This window comes from Staurois parvus, unplaced genomic scaffold (genome assembly GCF_062004578.1).
Source record: "Staurois parvus isolate SC_StPar_1 unplaced genomic scaffold, SC_StPar_1.0 ptg000173l, whole genome shotgun sequence".
Taxonomy (NCBI): domain Eukaryota; kingdom Metazoa; phylum Chordata; class Amphibia; order Anura; family Ranidae; genus Staurois; species Staurois parvus.
The window spans coordinates 7,351,430-7,364,583 of NW_028317969.1; the positions used below are offsets into that span (position 1 = coordinate 7,351,430).

A 13,154-nucleotide genomic window follows, 5' to 3' on the forward strand; every position below is an offset into this window, starting at 1 on the left:
TGGTCATAATACCCAGTCAGCCAAAATTTTTTAGTAAGGGTTGTTCCTGTACACTAGCATCCATTCCATCACAAACTGATTGCTAACTCTTGCTTAACGTATATGTGCAGTGGCACAGAGATTGGCCTTTAACACCCACATGCTATATATACAGGTATGCATCCATGGGCTAAGAGTACACTTGCTGCGTGCTCCCAGAATAGAGACTGAGCTGTCAGCAACAGATCCTGCTCTCAAGTAATAACAAAGAAATGGCAGGAGTGACTCCTGATCATGTGACCATTGTGACAGTCAATCACAGTGGTCACATGATCAAGGAGACCTTCACACCCAACGGTGTAATAGCACAGTTGAAGACGCGCTGGAGCTGGCCAGGAAAAGGTTAAGTTCTCTCGAGGTCTTTTTTTTTTTGTAAGAGAAAACAACCTTTTGTAACGTTTAATTTAATTGTAAAGTATGTGCGAAGGAAAAATTAAAAAAAAAAAAAAAGACGTGCAGTACATTCTGTGATACATGCACATTCCTCCATACCCTTTCACTGCCAGAGTCGGTTTTGCGTTTTTTGCACGCATGTTTAAAAAATAATTTTCGGCCTGAAGATTACATCAAACCTCTAAAACATTATATATTTTCTGAAAGCAGAGACCCTAGAGAATAAAACAATGGTAGTTCCAACTTTTTATAAAACACAATATTATCGTGCAGGTTTAGTAAATGCAAAATTTCACACTAAAGGTAATTTTAGGGCTCACACACGCAATAAATTAACCAATTATTGGTAAAATGTAAAAGAAGAGGCTGCACTGAGTAAATAGATACCCAACATATCATGTAATCTTCAGGCCAAAAATTATTTTTTAAAGATGAGTGCAAAAAATGCAAAACCGACTCTGGCAGTGAAAGGGTATGGAGGAATGTGCATGTATCACAGAATGTACTGCACATGTCTTTTTTTTAATTTTTCCTTGACACATGCTTTACAATTAAATTAAACATTACAAAAGATTGTTTTCTCTTAAAAAAAAAAAAAAAGACTTTGAGAGAACTTAACCTTTTCCTGGCCAGCTCCAGCACGTCTTCAACTGTGCTATTACACCATTGGGTGTGAAGGTTTCCTTGATCATGTGACCACTGTGATTGACTGTCACAATGGTCACATGATCAGGAGTCACTCCTGCCATTTCTTGGTTATTACTTGAGAGCAGGATTTACATCAAACCTCTAAAACATTATATATTTTCTGAAAGCAGAGACCCTAGAGCAGCGGTTCTCAACCTGGGGGTCGCGACCCCTTTGGGGGTCGAACGACCATTTCACAGGGGTCGCCTAAGACCATCGGAAAACACATATTTCCGATGGTCTTAGGAACCGAGACACCGCTCCTGTCTCAGGCGGGACCAACGATGGGGCACTATTCCTCCCACTGACACCAACGATGGGGCACTATTCATCCCACTGATACCAACGATGGGGCACTATTCCTCCCACAGACACCAATGATGGGGCACTATTCCCCCCACTGATACCAACGATGGGGTACTATTCCTCCCACTGACTCCAACGATGGGGCACTATTCATCCCACTGATACCAACGATGGGACACTAGTCCTCCCACTGCAAAATTACAGTTATGAAGTAGCAACGAAAATAATTTTATGGTTGGGGGTCACCACAACATGAGGAACTGTATTAAGGGGTCGCGGCATTAGAAAGGTTGAGAACCACTGCCCTAGAGAATAAAACAATGGTAGTTCCAACTTTTTATAAAACGCAATATTATCGTGCAGGTCTAGTAAATGCAAAATTTCAGTAAAAAACACACTAAAGTTAATTTTAGGGCTCACACACTCAATAAATTTACCAATTTTTGGTAAAATGTAAAAGAAGAGTTTGCACCGAGTAAATAGATACCCAACATATCGAACTTTAAATTTGTGTGTGCCTGTGAACTGGTGACAAACTTAAGTACCCTAAGATTTTCTATAGGCAACCCATTAAAAGGAGAAGGAGGTCTGGTGCTAAAATCATGGCTCTGACTCGGGCATGTGCGGCGATATGTAACATGTGTATCGCAAACAATGGTATCATGTGTAGGCACCCCTATATGTGCGTTTATGTTTGTATGTGCTTATATGTAGGGGGACCTCAAAAAATGAGGGGGGGGGGGATTTTATGTGCTTGGGTGTTATTTTAATTTTTTAAATGTAATTTTTTTTACCCTATGTGATGATTTTTTTGGTGACAGGTTCTCTCTAATGTGACCTCCAGGGTCTAAAAGACCCTGCATGTCTCCTCTGTGCTCCATTGAATGTAATATAATGCAGATCACATTGCAATACATTCTTTCCTGGCCATACTGGCCGGGGAAACTTACATGGGGACTCAGAAGTGTGTATGCTCTCCTCTCTCCCCCCCAGCTGTTGACACCCGCTATGTCGGTCCTGGGCTTTCAGATGGGCAAGCATTGCCCCGGATACATGGAGGGGGCATGCACGTGCAGGGGGCACCATTATCAGAGCTGTGTGGAAGCAATGCAGCCACCCAGATGCTTTTGTCTGAAAGGCAGGACTTACACACAATCTCAGTGACTGCAGCCACCAGGAGTGTGTGTAACCCCCCCTGTCATGTCCGCATGACTTTCAGACCTTGCAGCAAAAGGGTGAAACATCCTGCATAGAAAAATATATGTTGATCTACCCTATCAAAAATGCACTCTGCTCCTAAGCCCCGTTGTAGGCAGAAAACACGCAGTATTTCTGGAATGAGTGGTGTCAGCCCTGCCCAGCATCTTTTGCTAAACTACTCTTCTACTTCCACTGTCTTCTTAGGCCTCATGCACACTGGATGGTTTGGCCAACTCTCCTAGACACCTTTCCTCTTGGCAGCAAAAACGCTTGATGCTTGTAAATGGTGTAACGCGTTTAAACGCGTCAAGTGCTTGGGCCTTAATTCATTTAATTGGCCAGAACAAGAATTTATTTTGGCCATTGTAATGAATTAATGCTCAAACACTAAACGTACCTAGTGCATTTAATCAAGTGAAAGCGTTTTTTTTTCTGGCAAGGTGCTCCTGGACACACTGGCAGTGGTAAAAAAAAAAGCCAGACACCCCTAAGAGCAGCGGCTAAGAGGCTACGGTATAGGGGCTACTATTTGACTGTTCCAAGATAGGAAGAAGCAGGACAGTGAGAGCTATGAATTTCTGACAAACTCACAAGATATTTTTTGCACAAATATATCAAACTGCATTCACTAGTATAACAGGCCAAATAAAGACCAAAAAGCCAATAGGAGCAGTTCATTGATAGAGTTTACAAATACAGTATATCAAAGCACAGCTTTATTCTCAGACAATAGGTGCAGTAAATGAACCATATCCCTCTCCTCCTTCCCAAAACAAACCCCCCTCCCCCCACAGGTACACCCCCCCCAAGTGACATCAAATAGTAGGTGTGGCCACATTTCACTAACAGTGAGAGGGTCTTAAAGGGGCATTAAATTCCAGGAGCTACACAAAGAGTGTAGAGTTCAGGGATGCACTACACACAGAGTGCAGAGTTCAGGGATATGCTACGTACAGAGTGCAGAGTTCAGGGGTGTGCTACGTACAGAGTGCAGAGTTCAGGGATATGCTACGTACAGAGTGCAGAGTTCAGGGATATGCTACGTACAGAGTGCAGAGTTCAGGGATATGCTACGTACAGAGTGCAGAGTTCAGGGGTGTGCTATGTACACAGTGCAGAGTTCAAGGGTGCACTACATACAGAGTGCAGAGTTCAGGGGTACACTACATACAGAGTTCAGGGGTACACTACATACAGAGTGCAGAGTTCAGGGGTACACTACATACAGAGTGCAAAGTTCAGGGGTACACTACATACAGAGTGCAGAGTTCAGGGGTACACTACATACAGAGTGCAGAGCTCAGGGGTATACTACATACAGAGTGCAGAGCTCAGGGGTACACTACATACAGAGTGCAGAGTTCAGGGGTACACTACATACAGAGTGCAGAGCTCAGGGGTACACTATATACAGAGTACATAGCTCAGGGGTATATTACATACAGAGTGCAGAGCTCAGGGGTACACTACTACATTGTGAAAAGGTCAGGGGTATATTAAAGAGTGCAGAGCTCAGGAGTACATTATAAACAGAGTGCAGAGCTCAGGGGTACATTACATACAGAGTGCAACATTCAGGGGTGCGCTACACAAAGAGTGTAGAGTTCAGGGATGCACTACACACAGAGTGCAGGGTTCAGGTATATGCTACGTACAGAGTGCAGAGCTCGGGGGTGTGCTAAGTACAGAGTGCAGAGTTCAGGGGTGTGCTATTTACAGAGTGCAGAGTTCAGGGGTGCACTACGTACAGAGTGCAGAGTTCAGAGGTGCACTACGTACAGAGTGCAGAGTTCAGGGGTGCACTACGTACAGAGTGCAGAGTTCAGGGGTGCGCTACGTACAGAGTGCAGAGTTCAGAGGTGCACTATGTACAGAGTGCAGAGTTCAGGGGTGCACTATGTACCGAATGCAGAGTTCAGGGGTGCGCTACACAAAGAGTGGAGAGTTCAGGGATGCACTACACACAGAGTGCAGAGTTCAGTGATATGCTACGTACAGAGTGCAGAGTTCAGGGGTGTGCTACGTACAGAGTGCAGAGTTCAGGGGTGTGCTACGTACAGAGTGCAGAGTTAAGGGGTGCACTACGTACAGAGTGCAGAGTTCAGAGGTGCACTACGTACAGAGTGCAGAGTTTAAAGGTGCACTACGTGCAGAGTTCAGAGGTGCACTACGTACAGAGTGCAGAGTTCAGGGGTGCACTATGTACAGAGTGCAGAGGTCATCGGTGTGTTACACACAGAGTGCAGTGTTCAGTCCTCTTCCACAGTTGCTTACCTCTGCTTCCACCGTTGACCTCTCATTTATGCCCCTCTTCAGCTCTGACCTATACGCAGAACTCCCCCTCCACTTCCGTCATCTTCTCCTCCACTCCTTAAAAGCTCCACCATCTTCCACGTATCTTATTTTTGTTGCAGTATTAAACTGAAGCACTCAGATGGCTCTGCCTCTCTCACTTTCAGGGAGATTATCCAGTGGGGGCATCTGGGTACCAGGAAAAAAAGAGGGTGCTGCCTACCACGCAACCCCCCACTCATAACTGCACATCACCTCAGGCACCGGCATCTCCCTTGTCCCCTAACACTTATAAACACAGAAGCCGGACTTTTGTGTTTACAGTGATAATGGTGCGTAGGGAGCAGAGGACCTGAGTCAGAGGTGTTGAACTGAGTTCCACCAAGTTCCAGCTGAAAAAAAGCCCTGCTTCAAAGTTGAACTCCAGGTATGGTAATTTTTTTTACACAGTTTCATTGGTATAGAGGTTTAGATATGGATATGTACAGTATGTGTCATACCTGTGGGATCCTTCTAGAAGCTGGAAATCCCACTACTCCAGTAACCTCCATTTGCTTCTGGGTTCCGTGCTGAGCTGCTGCTCTGCTGCATTGTGAACATAGAAGATTGATTGCTTGGCACAGGAGCCATTTAGAGAACACTTTGCATTTTGTCAGTGAATGCAAAACATTATCTGATTGGACAAGGTGAGGAGCAGGGCGGTGATGTCACAATCTCACCCTTGTCCAATTTAGAGAGTTCATATATTTGGCCTCTTTAAAGCTGAACTCGAGGATCAGCAAATATTGTCTAAATCCATTTGTCATGTGTATTCTTACTGGTATCTTGGTGTGCTTTGTGTATTTCTTCTAGACCTGTGCAGTTATCCATAGTTACATAGTTAGTCTGGCTGAAAAAAGACAAAAGTCCATCCAGTTCAACCATAGAAAAAAAAAAGTTATAATCCTATACCCACAGTTGATCCAGAGGAAGGCAAAAAAAAAAAAAACCCAGCAAAGCATGATCCAATTTGCTCCTGTTGGGAAAAAAATTCCTTCCTGATCCCTCGTGAGGCAATCTGATATTCCCTGGATCAACTTTACCTATAAATGTTATATCCAGTTATATTCTGTGTATCTAAGAAACAATCCAGGACTTTTTTGAAGCAATCCACTGAGCTGGCCAGAACCAACTCTTGAGGGAGTCTGTTCCACATTTTCACAGCTCTTACTGTGAAGAAACCTTTCATGTTTGGAGATTAAATTTATTTTCCTCCAGACGTAAAGCGTGACCCCTTGTCCTCTGTGATGACCTCAGGGTGAATAACTCTACACCGAGTTCACTATATGATCCAGTGTGAAACTTTATTTATGTGCGGTAATAAAGATCAGTCACTGCAGCTCTCTCTCCATGTGCTGGTCTTGTCTCCGCACCCTCCTATATATTTCTGCAGGCAGCCTGTGGGGGGTGGAGCTTATAGGCCCCCCCACAGCTCTTCTCTCTGCATGGGCTATGTAATGCACAGTGATGTGGGTTTGTAGAGGCTTTTGAAGCACACAAATTGGATTTCCAACCTTGGAGGCTATGTATTTGTGCCCAGAGTTCACCTTTGAACCTCAATGATACCTACAGAATCCAGAATGGAGTTCTCCTTCAAATCTGCTCAGGGTTCTTTGAAAACTTTCTTTTTTCACCAATGTGTTCCGTCAGAGGACGACGAAGAAAACTTTACACTAAATTCTGACTCACGGCTTCAGCTTGGCGAGACGTAGCTGAAAGCATTTCTCTCTGGCTTTGGGTCAACAAACATAAGAAATAAATTATCATCTTAACATGACACGCAATTTGTTTTTCCTAAAAGCCAAAGACTGGCTACGGCACTCTTAAAATATTCCGTTTTCTTTCCTCTTTTATGATATTTTAAACATTTATATCAGTTTCCTCAGGACTTACATTACACTCAGTAAAAATTTGGAAACCATCATTACCTAGGGTGAAAATAAGATCCTTTGAGTCTTACGAGCCAATAACTTCTGACATCTCCAGTGTGTTTTTCCACATACGCTTTCCAGCCAAGACCTCGGAGCAAAGAGAGAATTTGTGTTCTCCGAGAAGACCACCAGAACTTGTCAGAGGAGAGGAAACCATCTCCTTCTGGCTCCCATTCATGGAATGTAGTGTTTGAAAATCTAAAAGGCTGGGAAATCATAAAGCGAAGGGAGATTCATGTAGCCTTAAAAATATTAACCACTTGAGCTCTGGAAGATTTTACCCCCTTCATGATCAGGCCATTTTTTTGGTATTTAGCACTGCGCTACTTTAACTAGTTGCTAAATTTTGATATTTGTCTTCTGGTAATCAAGTAGTAACAAAAAAAAAATCAAAGTAACTATCAACATATGCACTAATATGAAGTAAAGCGTCTTGCAAGAAATGAATAGATGCAAATTCTAACTGATATAGGGTAAATCCTCCAGGGACTGCCTGCATACTCTCACCACATGAGGCCGGGCATTGTTGTGCACCAGGAGGAACCCAGGACCCACTGCACCAGCATAGGGTCTGACAATGGGTCCAAGGATTTCATCCTGATACCTAATGGCAGGCAGGGTGCCATTGTCTAGCCTGTAGAGGTCTGTGTGTCCCTCCATGGATATGCCTCCTCAGACCATCACTGACCCACCACCAAAACGGTCATGCTGAACCATGTTACAGGCAGTATAACGTTCTCCACGGCTTCTACAGACCCTTTCATGTCTGTCACATGTGCTCAGGGTGAACCTGCTGTCATCTGTGAAAAGCACAGGGTGCCAGTGGTGGACCTGCCAATTCTGGTGTTCAATGGCCAATCGAGCTCTGTGGTGCCGGGCAGTGAGCACAGGGCCCACTAGAGGACATTGGGCCCTCAGGCCACCCTCATGAAGTCTGTTTCTGATTGGTAAGAGACTTTCACACTAGTGGCCTGCTGGAGGTCATTTTGTAGGGCTCTGGCAGTGCTCATGCTGTTCCTCCTTGCACAAAGGAGCAGATACCGGTCCTGCTGATGGGTTAAGGACCTTCTATGGCCCTGTCCAGCTCTCCTAGAGTAACTGCCTGTCTCCTGGAATCTCCTCCATGCTCTTCAGACTTGTGCTGGGAGACACAGCAAACCTTCTGGCAATGGCACGTATTGATGTGCCATCCTGGAGGAGTGTGCAACCTCTGTAGCGTCCAGGTATGGCCTCATGCTACCAGTAGTGACACTGACCCTAGCCAAATGCAAAACTAATGAAAAACAGTCAGAAAAGATGAGTAGGGAAAAAAACATCAGTGGCCTCCGCCTGTAAAACCATTCCTGTTTTGGGAGTTGTCTCATTGTTGCCCATCTAGTGCACCTCTTGTTAATTTCATTAACACCAAAGCAGCTAAAACTGATTAACAATCCCCTCTGCTACTTACCTGACCAGATCAATGTCCCAGAAGTTTCATTGACTTGATGCTAGACTCTGATTAAAAAGTCTTCCTTTAATTTTTATGAGCTGTGTATAAAATGTATATGTAAAGTGATGTGTAAATTGATGGTGCTAAATAAGTATCTGTAATAATAAGAATAATAATAATAATTAAAATAATTCTGTTTTATTCTATTCTATTCTTTTCAAAATATGAATTTCAGAAGACGGCTATATTCTAAAACTAATAAGCATAGTCTTTGAAGGAAATCAGCAATATGTTTATATTTAGAATGCGTTTTCAAATTCAGTTTTGGTTTAAAATTTGATTAGAATTTCGGACAAAATTTTGTTTAGTTGTTTCGGATTAGTTACTATTATAATTCAGGAAATGTGGATACATCTGAATCTCCGAATAATGAACATTTAGTCCAAATTTCAATTTGGAACAAAAAGGACCCAGTGATAGCCAGAAAGTGGAATTGGGGGACCTTCACCATGTTAACCCCTTTCCCACTGCCCTATAGGAGAAATACTGCTACAGGGTGTCAGGGCTGTGCAAAATCACACATATATATATATGTGATTTTGCATTTCTGGGTAGAGGGCATGTGCCCTACCCACGCCACCATTGGCGGCCTCAGTTGTTGATCACCGGGTCCCAGCCAGTGATTCCCCGCCAGCGATCGCCAAGTATCACTGACAGGGGAGAGGTCTGTATGTAAACAATACAGATCTCTCCCTTGTAAGCTCCTGCACACTGTTTTTATGGCTCTGCATAGCAGGGCCATACAAGGCAATGTGCTTACACAGTGAAACACACACAGAGCACACAGTAGACCCTTTGATCTCCCCAGATGTTAACCCCTTGCTGCCCAGTGCCATTAGTACAGTGTCAGTGCTTTTTATTAGCACTGATCACTGTATTGGTGTCACTGGGGATGTCAGTGATGGTTACTCAGTTCCCCCCAGTGTCAGAATGCCAAGTGCAGTCCCGCAGTCCCGCTATAAGTCCCTTTTTTCTCAAAATTGTCCGTCTTTTTTTGTTTATAGCGCAAAAAATAAAAAACAAAGAGGTGATTAAATACCACCGAAAGAAAGTTCAATTTGTGGGAAAAAAGAGACGTAAATTTAATTTGAGTGCAGTGTTGCATGACTGCACAATTGTCAGTTATATAAAGCAGCGCCGTATCTAAAAAAAATGCCCTGGTCAGGAAGGGGGGTAAATCCTGTGGAGGGCAAGTGATTAATAACCATGCTTTTGGAAGTGTGATGGTCAGGAGTCCAGAAACATCAACCCATTGAACAGTTAACAATTTGCAGTAAATGTAATTTAAAATAACTAATTTCTCTACTTCTTCTAGGCATCTTCTTGAATGACATGAACATCGATGGTTTTTAGAGTACAGCAATGTAGAGCACTGAACATGGCGGAGAAGAAAGTGCGTCCATAAAGCTTGTTAAGGTAGGAGGTCATGAATCGTTATTGATTTTCTTGGCTTAAAATGCACGTATAACCTTTTTTTTTTTTTTTGGACTTGGATAGAGTAGAAAAAGGGTTAAACCCCCAGCTAGCCAAACCCAGCCAGATACTTGAACTGCTGGAAGCCAACATTGACCCTGTACATCTTCTTCCCAAACAACTAAACAATGCCGTTCAGTGAATTTAGTTCCAATAGAACCTTTTTTTTTCATGTCACTTAAAGATGAACTCCTTCCTTCCCTTCAGTCTTGCATAGTTGTCCCGGCTCCTCTCCTGGGCTGAAATGGCTTACTTTGATTTCCCTGCACACTGTGATCCGCTCACAATGTGCATTAGAAGTCAGGTAGATGCCATCTCTCATCTCCATTCTCTTCTCCTAAGCCTTACTGTCCCTGACCCAATCCTTTCATTCATTGGATTTCAGTTCTTTCAATCCCTTCCTCTCCAGCCTTGCTGTTCCTGGGCCACCCCTTTCATTCATTGGATTTCAGTTCTTTCAATCCTTTCCTCTCCAGCCTTGCTGTTCCTGGGCCACCCCTTTCATTCATTGGATTTCAGTTCTTTCAATCCTTTCCTCTCCAGCCTTGCTGTTCCTGGGCCACCCCTTTCATTCATTGGATTTCAGTTCTTTCAATCCTTTCCTCTCCAGCCTTGCTGTTCCTGGGCCACCCCTTTCATTCATTGGATATCAAGGTCTTTCAATCCCTTCCTCTCCAACCTTGCTGTTCCTGGGCCACCCCTTTCATACATTGGATATCAAGTTCTTTCAATCCCTGTCCTCTCCAGCCTTGCTGTTCCCGTGCCACCCCTTTCATTCATTGGATATCAAGGTCTTTCAATCCTTTCCTCTCCAGCCTTGCTGTTCCTGGGCCACCCCTTTCATTCATTGGACTTCAGTTCTTTTAAGCATGGGATTTCAGCATCCCACGTGGGCATTACCACAGTTTCCTGTGTTCTGGATACTATGTACAGCACCCTCTGACCCCCTCGCCACTCCTCCACAACAGCCATGATCTGACCTCATTGCACAGAGAAGCACAAAAACCTGGTGTTGATGTCACTGGGTATAAAATAGGTTATGTATTGAAAACAAAAGGGTCTAATTTAAAAATTAAATAGCATGTTTAAGGGGTTGGGGGGTGTCAGGGAAGGTAAAAATAAAAGCAGATCAAAGAAGAGGGAGGCCCCCCAAGAAGCAGTATTCCTAGACAACATTCCTAACTAATAAAAAAGTATAAAATGGGTCACCAAGTCACACAGCTGTTTATACTATTTATTTATTTCAGGTACGTATACAGCGCTGTCAATTTATGCAGCAATTTACATATATATTGTACATTCACATCACTCCCTAGCCCTCAAGGGTGTACAATCTAAGGTCCCTAACTTAGATTCATACATACACATACTAGGGCCAATTTAGACAGGAGACAATTAACCTTCCAGCATGTCTTTTAGTGTTGGAGAAAATCCATGCAGGCACAGGGAGAACATGCAACCTCAAGGCAAGTGGTGCCGTGGTTGGGATTTGAACCAACGATCCCAATACTGCCAGGCAGAAGTGCTAACCATTTAGCCACTGTGTTGCCTGGAGGCTCCTCACCCCACACCCATAAATAGATCATCTAAAGTACAACTCACCCTCCGGGATCAGAGGATGAGAAACCTAGAGCCTAAACTAGGTCCCAACATACCTCCCTTTCAGCACAGGATAACACCAAACAAAAGGTACCACCTCTAGGACATTCATTTTGAACATCACCGGTCCAGCAATACCAGACACCTACCAGATTGTGTTTCCCACTTGGAAGACTTCTCTTAATCTCCTTTCATGGAGAAACAACAGGAAAGGAAATCTCAACTTAGATAGTTGTCACCCAAACATTGGTCTCAATTTTGTGAATTACCCTCTTGCTCTGGTGACAACTCTAATATTTTGGATTTCCTCTTGGTGATGATCATGGTCCATGGTCACCATGGACAAACAGAAGGGTGAATCATCCCAATGGGGACACAAACAACATTAAAAACTTGACAGGGAGTCTAATCTTTAGCTAAGCGATGCACTCAGTGGCCTTTCTCTATGCGTTTCAAGATCTGTCATCATTGGGAGTGGCATCTAGACAGGGAGTCTGGACATGACGGGGAGTCTAATCCTTAGCCAAGCTATCCAAACCTAAAAAAAAAAAAAACGGCAATTTCAAATACTTGGGGATCCAGTTAACCAAATGTGTAAATTACCTTTTACAGCAGAGCATTAAAGAACATTCAGCATGTGTTTTGTAAAAGTTTCCATATTTGTACAGAGACAGAGATGTTTGGCATTACATTTATTTAAAACAATTGGCCTGCTGTGTTGAGTTGTTCATTGCTTCATGCTAAAAAGCTTTGAATACGAGCGATAATTGGCAGTGCTTTCCTTTCAGGGAAATAGACAGGGTGTGAGTTTGAACTCAGGTATATACAGTGTGTGTATATATATATATATACATACATACATACATACATACATACATACACACACACACACACACACACACATATAGTATGTGTGCCCACCAATATCGGTCCAAGGAAATCGTGTCCGATCAGCATATAAATAGCTTGGCATGGATCTCCTCTCAAGCAACGGCCAGAATCAATCTCCAGGATCACATCAGATACTCACCAGAGCTTACTATAAAAGATAGAGAGGAAGGTTCCACATTTCATAAAACCATAAACATTTATTAGGGAAACAGACTTGTTAACTGTGTTACAGCACTACTGCCTCCAGCCACAAACGTAGGCTGTGAGCAAGACTGGCTCGTGCGGGATGACGTCACTCAGTGGCTCCACCCCACATGTTTCGACGTCTGTCATCATTAGGAGTGGCATCTAGACAGGGAGTCTTGACATGACAGGGAATCTAATCCAATGCAATTACAAACATTTGAAGGACCAGTTAACCAAACTTGCAAATTACCTTTTACAGCAGAGCATCAAAGAACATTCAGCACGTGTTTTGTAAAAGTTTCCATGTTTGTACAGAAACAGAGATGTTTGACATTACATTTAATTAAAACAAGTGGCCCGCTGTGTTACGTTGTTCATTGTTTCATGCTAAAAAGCTCCGAATACTAGTGACAATTGGCAGCAGTTTCCTTTCAGGGAAACAGGGAGTCAGAAATATACCCCTAACCAGTATATCTGTAAAGCTGAACTCCAGGTATATATATATATATATATATATAGTATATAGATATTGTGGGAACTCGCTTCAACTGGTAGAGCTTTTTGAAAGCACAAAGCAACTCGCTTCTTTTTAAAGGGCCTTTTTGCCCAATTTTATTTACAAGAAAGTT

The 13,154-nt window shown here is 43.2% G+C and overlaps 1 long non-coding RNA gene across 1 annotated transcript in view; it reads left to right on the forward strand.

Annotated features, from left to right (window-relative positions):
• The window catches only part of LOC149462566 (uncharacterized), a 612,825-nt gene that overhangs the window by 336,758 nt on the left and 262,913 nt on the right, over positions 1 to 13,154 (forward strand). Inside the window, exon 2 of the long non-coding RNA XR_016312651.1 lies at positions 9,692 to 9,792. This is a non-coding gene — a long non-coding RNA (uncharacterized LOC149462566). The remainder of the gene's footprint in view (positions 1 to 9,691; positions 9,793 to 13,154) is intronic.